The 9,872-nt window shown below is 45.8% G+C and overlaps 1 long non-coding RNA gene across 1 annotated transcript; it reads right to left on the reverse strand.

The window, feature by feature from the left end:
* Positions 1 to 6,855: 6,855 nt before the first annotated feature.
* On the reverse strand, positions 6,856 to 9,555 carry LOC147180173 (uncharacterized). Its single transcript, XR_015094151.1, has 5 exons — positions 9,367 to 9,555; positions 7,921 to 8,357; positions 7,755 to 7,814; positions 7,565 to 7,657; positions 6,856 to 6,952 (listed from the first exon to the last, which is right to left on the reverse strand). It is a non-coding gene; the product is annotated as an uncharacterized LOC147180173 (long non-coding RNA).
* Between the last annotated feature and the right edge of the window lie 317 nt (positions 9,556 to 9,872).

A 9,872-nucleotide genomic window follows, 5' to 3' on the forward strand; every position in this document is an offset into this window, starting at 1 on the left:
ACTCATGATGAGACTTTAAGTCGTCAATATGAGATGGAAGCCCCTCGGTGTTGTGATGAACAATGGTCAAGGTGGGAAAAGCAGTTTGCGGCATTTTGGAAAAGTACAACAATGGTCTTGTACTTTGGAAAGAAGCGCGCGTCATACTGTCCATTGCCGCCGTGATGTTGGGATTGGCGTAGATTTTGGATTCGTCAAAGTCTATGACCCTCAATCCCTGAAGTGACGTCGTGCGGCTTAGGGCAACATAGGCCATTCCAGGTTCAAACACACGCTTAAGAGACACCACTGCAGAGGTCATCGTCATGCCTTGCACTTTGTGAGCCGTGCATCCAAAGGCAAGCTTCATGGGGAATTGCCGCCTGACCACGCCTTTCATGCCCAGGTTTTCCTCCGACCTTTCGATATAGACCAAGTCATCCGTCGGCCCCAGAATTTTATGGCGCAATTTCTGGCCCGCTTCGGGATTGTCTAGCCTCAGTCCGAGCAAGGTCACTTTCTCCGCCGACCCCTTTGGGGCGCTTTGAACAATGTTGCCTATTGTGCCAAAGGTCCCGTTCACCAATCCGTCCTCGACATCCAAATTCCGAAGAAGCATAACCCGTGCTCCTACACCAGCTTGAAGGGCATCCGGTAGATCCCTTCTCGACCCAATGATCACTTTGGTCACGGTGACCATCGCCCCCGACCGTGGGCTCTTCCTGTAGTCCTCTGCGGGAATATTGACCACAGTCAATTTGAGAGCAGCCACAGTTGCTGCATTGTGCCTATCCACCTCTTTATTGGTGGCAAAGATATGCAGAGTATCCGCAGGGAGGTCTCGCGCATCCGTGACAGCCGTGGTGAGTAACGCCCTGTCACCATCGCCAAGCGGATCAGCCTTCCCCTTCTCCCTGATCCTGTTCAAAAGCTCGGCAAAAGCGACGTCGTCTTTTTGCCGCATGATTTGAGTAAGCTTGACCATCTGAAAATCTGTCCAGAGGTCAAGAAGATCGTTGTCAGAAACGCAGAGGGGTTTGGACCTTCCGAGGGGTGGCAGTTGGTAGAAGTCCCCAACTGCAAGAACGGAGATACCCCCAAATGGTCTGTTGTTGCTCTTGATTTGCTGAAATCTCCGGTGGACATAGGCAAAGAGTTCCTTGGAGACCATGGAGATCTCGTCGATGATCAAAATTTCCACGTTGCAAAGGGTTGCTCTCAATGCGTCCAACGTATTCCCCAGCGCCTGGTAAGGAGGCTTTAGAGTCCTGGGGAGTTTCAAGAGGGAATGAAGAGTTTTCCCTGAGATGTTGTAAGCCGCCGTGCCAGTAAACGCCGTCAGCAGCACAGCAGGCTTGGCCATATCCGCTTCGTCGTGGAACCTGGGAAGCTGGCGGAGAATCTTACTGGCCTCCTGGTAAATGCACTTGATGACATGCGATTTACCACAGCCAGCTCCTCCGGAGATGAAATAAAAGAAGGGCTCGAGGAGACGATCCGAAACGCGTTTCAAACACCACTCGCGCACAGCGTAGAAGACGGACGCTTGCGTTTCATTGAGACTGCGGTACATGTTCCTCACAAATTCGGCGCTCAACTTTGGCGCCTCAAACGCCGGCAAGACCGCGCCGCTAGCAGGAGCGTCCTGGTAGGCCGGAACCTCATCTTGCGGGTCTTCCTGTAACGGATTAGATTCGCGTTCGGCGGCACACTCCAAACGCTCTGCCTCTACCTCCGGCGCAAAAGTGCTCCACGCGTTGAGAACCGCACGAAGCTTTTTCAATTTTTCGAAGGCATTGTCCACGGTCTTTCCCCGTCCCCCGATTGCGGTCGACGATAGCCCGCACCCGACCGAACTTTGAATCCCCGGCACCGTAGAACTCCTCGTACGTTTTGAGGTTTTCAGACCTGAGCTCGGCGTCGTCTCTGTGGGGGAGGTACAATTTAAGCTGGGTCCTGTAATACTTCTCAGCATACTTTTTGATTGAGAAGCGAGTGAATCTGATGACTGCATCTTTTCCAATCCGCTTCTGGATGAATCCCTTGCCGTGTGAGAGGGGAATGACATTCTTGCCCTCAGTCTGCTGACCGTAGACGACTCGGTATTCGGATGCGAATTCGGCGAGACACATCCGCTCAAACGTTGCCGTTCTAGGTCTTGCCACATATTTGTCTGGCAGACCAGACATCCACACGTTGTCTGCGTCCGGATGCATGGTCCTCAGTCTACTCATGGGTAGACTCAATTTCACGCCATCCTCAGCAGTCTGGATGAAAACTACGCTGCGCGAGCACTTCTTCAGAGGGAGACTGCATGTCCGCGCCACCGCTTCTTGAGCGCTCCCTTCTCTGTGCTTGGAATACGCCGCCATTATTTTCCTCATCTCGTCCTTTTTGTCGACAAGAGGCTTTGTCTTCAAGTCTTTGACGACAGACGTGAGGAACTCTGACATCTCGTGCTCCGGTTTGGAAATGTACGACATCATGTACATGAGACACGCGACGTCATCGAGCACGTACTGAATATCCATGTTGGCGTTCCATGCCCGCAGCAGATGTGGGTTGTAAGCATTGATCCAGCTTTCCGTTGGAGCACGCTTCAACATGACAACCATTCCGGAGGTCAGATTAGTGACGCTGTCCTTGTAGCTGTCCATTGTCAAATTGGCCTTTTTGAGAAGCTCCGGCAAGTCCTGCGGGACATCCGCGTCCATGAGGATCTCTCTGATATGTTTGAGCTCTTCTTTAGCCTCCCTTTGTTTTTCGGTGAGGCGCGCCGATTTGGCCGCCTGCTTCCTATGCTGGCCTTCCACACTCTTGTCCGTTGGGACGTCTTCAGTCTCCGTCTGGAATGGCAACGTGATGGTGGTTTGGTCCATCGGCAGTTTGGGGTACCCAAATCTGCAAGAAACGTTTCCTTTCCGACAAGACTTTGTGTGGTTTTTGCTGTGTGCCTGAATGTCGTGCAGTTCAGGGTCCTCAATCGGGTCTGGTATTTTGCAAGTGATGTACTTGTCGATGAAGTCAACGGCTTCTTGACAACATCTGGGGTCGGGTTCTTCGATGACTGGCGCACCCTTAATCCAGAGCAGCATGTGAGCGTGCGGACTTCCCCTGGCTTGAAATTCCACACGATAGAAGTGGTCTTCTACCGGACCGAGGGGCTGTGCAGGAGACAGGATGAATGCCATAAGAGCATCCATCCTTTTCTCAAAAAGGCGCATCACTGTGACCGGATTGCTGCGAAGAACATCGCATTTGGCATTCCAGTCGAGATGGGAAAAGTCCCCTTGTTCGCCTTGCTGCGCTTTGACTATTTCGATTACTTCGGGCCATCTCATTTCCGCAGCAGAAAAGGTAAGGAAGAATGTGGGCTTGCCCAACTGCCTGGTCATTGCATGGAGGTCCCTAAGGGCACCCTCCCAAAAAGCCGGCGTGCCTCTCAAGGGCTGCGTGAAGCGCATCGCATGCTCTCTTTGGATGAGCTTCTCCAGTTCGTCTTTGTCCTGAAGCATCCGGTTTGAAATCTTCTTCCCATCCCAAGTGAGGGCTGTCCCCTTGCGGGCCTGAATGGACATGCTGTTGGTGGCCAGATGCGTTTCTGTCACAAACTGCGCAAAGAAAAGGTAACTTTGATCTTTGGCAAATCGAGTGTCAACAGAGAATAACCTTGCATTGAAATACAAACTGGGTGACAGCTTAATTTCTCTCGCCTCATCGAGTGAGTTCTGTCCTGTTGGGAACTGAACGGGAAAGGCCATGGCTTCGAGGTTTGGCACGGCAAAAAATCCCACCGGCTTGTTTCCTTGGGCAGGAGCGATGCTAAATATGCCGTCCCCATATGACAGCTTTTCCTGCGCGATGTCAGGAGGCTGCATACAGGTGTCGAGTGTCAAGCCCGGCCTGAGCTCCCCTTTGCTCTCTTGGGGAGTCTGTTGCTCTTTGTTTGCGGGGGTGTCGCTGCTCTCTGGCTGTGCATCGGCCTCAGGGATGTCCTCTTCTCCTACCCCCTCGTCTTCCTCTTCTTGGAGACTTTCAAACTGAGCGCTTTCATCTATCGATACAGTTTTGTATTCTGCATGAATGCGTTTCAGTGTCCTCAGCGCTGCCAAGACATTTGTCATGTTGACAGTGTAAAAATGCTGGTAACCTTTGTACACAATGCGGCGCTTCAGCTTCACCTGGAGAAGCTGGGCCTCACTGCGCGGCCTTGGGAGGGAGTTCACTACGGCTTCCATCTCTGATGGAACGCACACCACAGAACCGTGTACGGCCCTTTGCCGTCCTTTGGGCAACGCAACAATCTTTGCAAAAGGGATGATTTTTGCAATTAGCTGTCGTTCAAGTACATTTAATTCCGACAGCTCTTCGGGAATGGGCGCCAGTGCCAAGTTATTTGCCACCGCCTGGGGTGGCATGCCACCTCTGAACAGATGGTTGTCACAGGTATGACAAATCCACTCCTGCATCCGTTCTTGAGGAACGGTACATGGGGCGGGGCAACTACAAGTGTGAACAAAGTGGCCTGTCAAGCAAGCAAGCGCCACATCAACATTTTTGGTGTATCTGGCTCGTTTGCAACGCTTTACTTGATTGGGGAAAAGCGCACGGTGGCACACTGTGCAGATATACGTCGGCCCATGCCGAACCCTTTCCCGGAAAGAAGCGATGGTGGCTTCCATTTCTGGATCTACGAGTGCCTGCTTCATTTGCACAGAGACGTCTACTACACCATTTGCCTGATCCTGCTCAATTTCCTGACACTGGGGAATGACGCGACTATATTTATTTTTGATTTTCACAGCACAATTTAACTTGTGGCGAATACGTTGCAGCGCGTTTGAATCACGCCTGTCCTTTTTGTTTTGTAAACAGCGCCTAATATGAGAAAGCCTGAAAGCCGAATCTTTTTGGTACCTCTCTTGCATGTAATTTTTCTGTTTACTTTGAAACGATATATCCTTTCTGTACCTCTCTCGCAAGTAATGTTTTCGCTTACTTTGAAAAGAAAGGTCTTTTTCGTACCTTTCTCGCAAGTATCGTTTTCGTTTACTTTGAAAAGAAAGGTCTTTCCAGTACCTCTCTCGCAAGCATCGTTTTCGTTTACTTTGCAAAGAAATGTCTTTCCTGTACCTCTCTCGCAAGTAATGCTTTCGTTTACTTTGGAAAAAAGGGTCATTTCTGTATTTCTCTCGCAGGTAATGTTTTTGTTTACTTTGAAAAGAAAGGTCATTTCTGTATTTCTCTCCCACGTACCTTTTCATCAATATCTTCTGCTTTTGCTGAAAAGCAAGGTCGTGTTGGTATTTATCAATAAGATATTGCTGCCGTTTTGCCTTAAAAGCAGAATCACTGTTGTATCTATTCCTCTGATAGAGCTTCTTTTTTTCCTTATAGCAAGGAACACTGTGATAATTAGAATTAGATGTAGTTGACAGTTGTCTTTGGCACTTACGAATGGGTTGACGTTGTCTATATAAATGTTTTGCACGCTGACTTTTACTCCATTTGGTAAGATCTATATTAACATGCAGCAGTTTGAGTCCTTGCTGAGGGTCCAGAATATTTTGACCCTCATTAATTTGGCTTGCTTGGCTATTTGGTTCAACATGTACCGCACTATGTAGCTCTTGGTGTGGTACAATACCAACCCCAATTTGTAGCGCTTTAGTTTGGGAATCACCTAATTCAATTAATTGCTCTTCCTTTGCCTTTGAGATGGTTGTAGTAGAATCCTGTTGCGTGTTAATGGAACTGCCGTCAAAATGAAAAGAGACTGGCACAAACTCATATGTTGCAAACCGGCTATGTCCTTCAAAAAGCTGACGCAAATGCTCAACCAAGCCACACAAGTGAGAAAACGTCAACATAATTGCAGTTCCGTTTGGGTGTGGCAAGCCCACTTCAGATCTGGAATGTGAATCAAATAACCCAAAGTATCCTGATCTGTCACGGAATACTGCAAAACACTCTGGATTCACAATCAAGAAAGCAAGAGTGACATTTTGTGACAAGCACTCAAGCTGAGCTCCAAGAGACAATCCCAAGTCTATTTGGGTATGACTGTCATCTATGACATAACCAACGCTGAGCTCATGCATCTGTACATTATAGACATTAGTTTCCGTCATGACTTGTTTTGGCATCTCCTCGACAGTCAAGTGATCATTCCGAAAGTTATGGTCCAAAATCAATTGCTGTTTAGCACCCACGTAAAGCGAGTCCCCGTGTTCAAGCACCCTGTCAAGGTTAAGCGAATTAAACTGCAACCCCTCAGCGTGGAAGGCCAAGAAAGTGAGTGCCATACAAGTACACTGGTGGTTGCGAGAAAAAGTTGAGTACCTTTCATCCATCTGTGAATGTGTGGCCCTCACGGATAGCGTGCGTTGAGGAAGTCCCACAGCAGGATCCTGAAATGATTGAAACCATTTTAATTATCTTAAATTCTAACTAATATAATTTTAAACATTTCATATGTTCATGGTTAATGTTGTGAGTATAAAAAAATTACCTCAGTCCCAGGACGACGGGGAGATGATGGTCTGGAAGGAACCTCCGCAGGGGCTGGCCTTTCCTCTGGCTGAAACGACAAGCAAACAATAATTCTTTTACACACAGCACTGCTGCTGTCGTCTGTGCCCTGCGGTGGATGTCTAACAAGAAAGAGCAAAAAAAAGATATATAGATATAGATATATATATCTCTATATATATATATATATATTTTTTTTTTTTTTGCTTTTACTGCGAAGCATTGTTACTACAAGAATGGACAATTAACTATACTTTTTTTTGTTGTCATGAAGATAGATATGTAAACATAACGGGCAAACAAAAAAGGAAAACTGAAATACCTTCTTGTCCTTTGGAACCACTGGGCAGTCCTCAGGGCTGGAAAGATGAGCTGGAGACAGCTTGTCCATCGCCTCCAACATGGGTGGGCTGAACCAGAGAGGGTTCAATGGGATGTTGCACTGTAAAAAACAAAACAAAATAGAAATAGAGAAATAGAATTTTAACATGTGCCATGGTAAAAGGCTGAATGAATCCATGATGACCAATTTTAATTGACCAGGTATTTTGTACATACAAAGTGATGTTAAATCAGGCCAGGTTTATTAATGAAATTCTTAATCACAAAAGAGATTCAAGGACTTAACTGATACGTTTGTTTGTGTCTGAAAAATACAGTCACAATTGCTCAATTTTGCTAGAATTTTCTGATCAAATACATGAGCAGAAAGGCAGCAGATTGTACCAGATTAGATTATAGTATAAAGGAAGTATATAGAAATATGTTTTTGACAAAACAATGACATACACTGTTTAGATAGACATGAAGTCTAAAAGAAAATATTAGTTATTAAATATAACCGTCTAAGTTATTATCTTGTGTTGAAACATGTTGGTAGTCCATTTTTAATAAAGGATTTTTTTACATTACTATTGAGTGTCTTGAATACACAGACTGCTTTTTACATAAGCATTTTAGCATTTTTTTCTGCTTGACTCTATATTTGTAGCCGGAAATAATGTGTATTGCACATTAACAAAGTTAATTGCAATTTGCCTGCTGTGGAACATACCTGGTGGGCAGCCACAGTAGAGGTATGCGGTGGGGAGCGGGCGTCCACAGTGGCGAGCCGACTGGCTGGAGGTGAAGTTCGGACCCTGGCCTTCTAAATACACATTGCAAATGTTTAGGATATTAAAATAAAGTGTAATAGTAATAAAACAATGATAAACTCTTGCTAAAATATGGCGTGAAACTCGTACCTTGTTCACTGGAGACTGCATCGTGGTCCCATCACTGGTGGCAGAGGGTGGGGACCGAGGCTGAAAACAAAATATACAGCACATTGAGGACCTAGCAGTGCGACTCAAAATAAGTCAACACAGAATACACCACCACCAAGTGCAGAATTGAATAGAGGCAAAGTACCTGCTGGGGTGCGATGTTTGGGCTCAGTTCCGGAGCAGCAGGGTCCAGCTTCTTCCATCGGCGCTTGGCTGCCTCGGAACGCTTCCCCTTCCGCGGCATGCTGCTACAGCTACCTTTACTGTAAGCAAAAAGAAAAGGAAAAAAACTTCCCAAGACAAAGTCAAAAGTAAACTGACTGGCAGTAAAAAAGAAATGAAATTTAAACACAACAAAATAGTAAAGTAATGATATTAGAGTGTTTGTAATGTGCTGTTGAGTGCAAGTTCAGCTGTATTTGCGTTCTAGACTCTGTGATGTAGATCTTATATATGTATTATGTTGTTTGAGGGCAAGATGAAAGCAGGTAGATGAGGTGGAAGTCCAAGGGGGTGCTGAAGGTTAGAAATCCAAGTATCACGGTCAGCAGCTTTCCAATTCGCACAGTGCTTAGTGGATCGCTAAAAGATTCAAGATAAAATTTGTAGTTAATCTCAGATGTGTATGAAACATTAAACATGTACATTGAGTCTGATGAGGCAGTGGTGTCATTGTAATAAAAAAAATAAGAAACCGTCATCAACTGAAGTATAGTAACATCACACATTGTATAGTTCATTGATTATAAATAATGGATGGGGTGAACAGAGCCTTGAATAAATCCTCAACAATAGAAAAAATGGATACACTATAGACTTCCTTGTTTACTTATTAACAAAGAAAACGGTATTGTAATAACATTGTTACTAATTTTTTTTTTTTAGATTAATTTCCATGAGGTGAAACGGTTTGGGAAATGGATGGATATTGTGGATGGCCATGAAAAAAACGATCGCTACAGAAACCAACGGTAATCTTTCAAGGGGGAAAATAAAGGCAGCTTTGACAATTTACAAATTTGTGCTGTAATCAATCAATGAAGGTCATTTAACAGTGTAAAATACTTCCAAAATCCCTCATCTGCGCCGCTCCGCTACACGGTCGCGCAGGACACGCCACTCAACAACCGACGCGACGCCCCCCTCCCCCACCCCCACCACGACGACGACAACAACCGCGACAACAACCGACGCCCCCCTCCCCCACCCCCACCACGACGACGACAGACGAGACAAAAGCCTTACTGTATATTGTAGCAACGATGGATATACACAATTGAGATTTAGAGCCTACTCAAACTTGTCTTTGTTTTTGTTTTCTTTTACTGCACATTAAAACCTTAAAGTAAGATCTGCTAGCTCTAGCTAGCGCTAGCACGTGTAGTTAGCATGTAGGCTACCATGTCTAGCACTTAACTTTACCTATCTTGTTAAAACAGCAGCCGGATAACACAACGTTCAAACACATCAAATACGTTTCAATACATCGCCAGTATTAACGTGATGTAGTTTAGGATGGGGGGAAACTTGCAAAATCTCACTTATTTAGCATTATACATCAGACTACAAACAACTGCCGTGCAACACTTACCTCAGACCAGATGAAATGGGAAGAGACCGTGGTCGAGAACCTTCTGAAATAGTCTCATTCAAGCTTCTCTAATTGGCCACAGCACAGACAGGGAAAAAAAAGGACCAATCAGGGTTAGGATTAGAAGAAAACGCGCGAGAGAAGACAACGCGAACTCCCAATTATCACAAGACGGGTTGCAGCCCGATGGTGAGGTTGGAGCGCGCTGCATCCGAGGAGGAGTCCAGTTTAAGGGTTTAAGCAACTGCGCTGCGTGCAGCTGCAAGGTTCAATAATGCGGATTGTGTCATACATCACTCGCGGGTTGCGAGTAGGACATACTGCTACATACAGGACAGGCCGTCTGGTGGTGGATGCACTGCTTGACCAATTGTATGTGTTTTTTGCACATCAACAAAAAAAATAAAAAAATAAAAAGATACAAATTGCAATTCAAACATCCACTTTTTTAACCGCTAAAAAGAACCAATAATTGTCTAATTCATATTTTTGTTTTCAGTGTTAAG

The sequence above is a fragment of the Leptonotus elevatus genome, chromosome 2 (genome assembly GCF_054856555.1).
Source record: "Leptonotus elevatus isolate MCC_2025b chromosome 2, RoL_Lele_1.0, whole genome shotgun sequence".
NCBI lineage: Eukaryota > Metazoa > Chordata > Actinopteri > Syngnathiformes > Syngnathidae > Leptonotus > Leptonotus elevatus.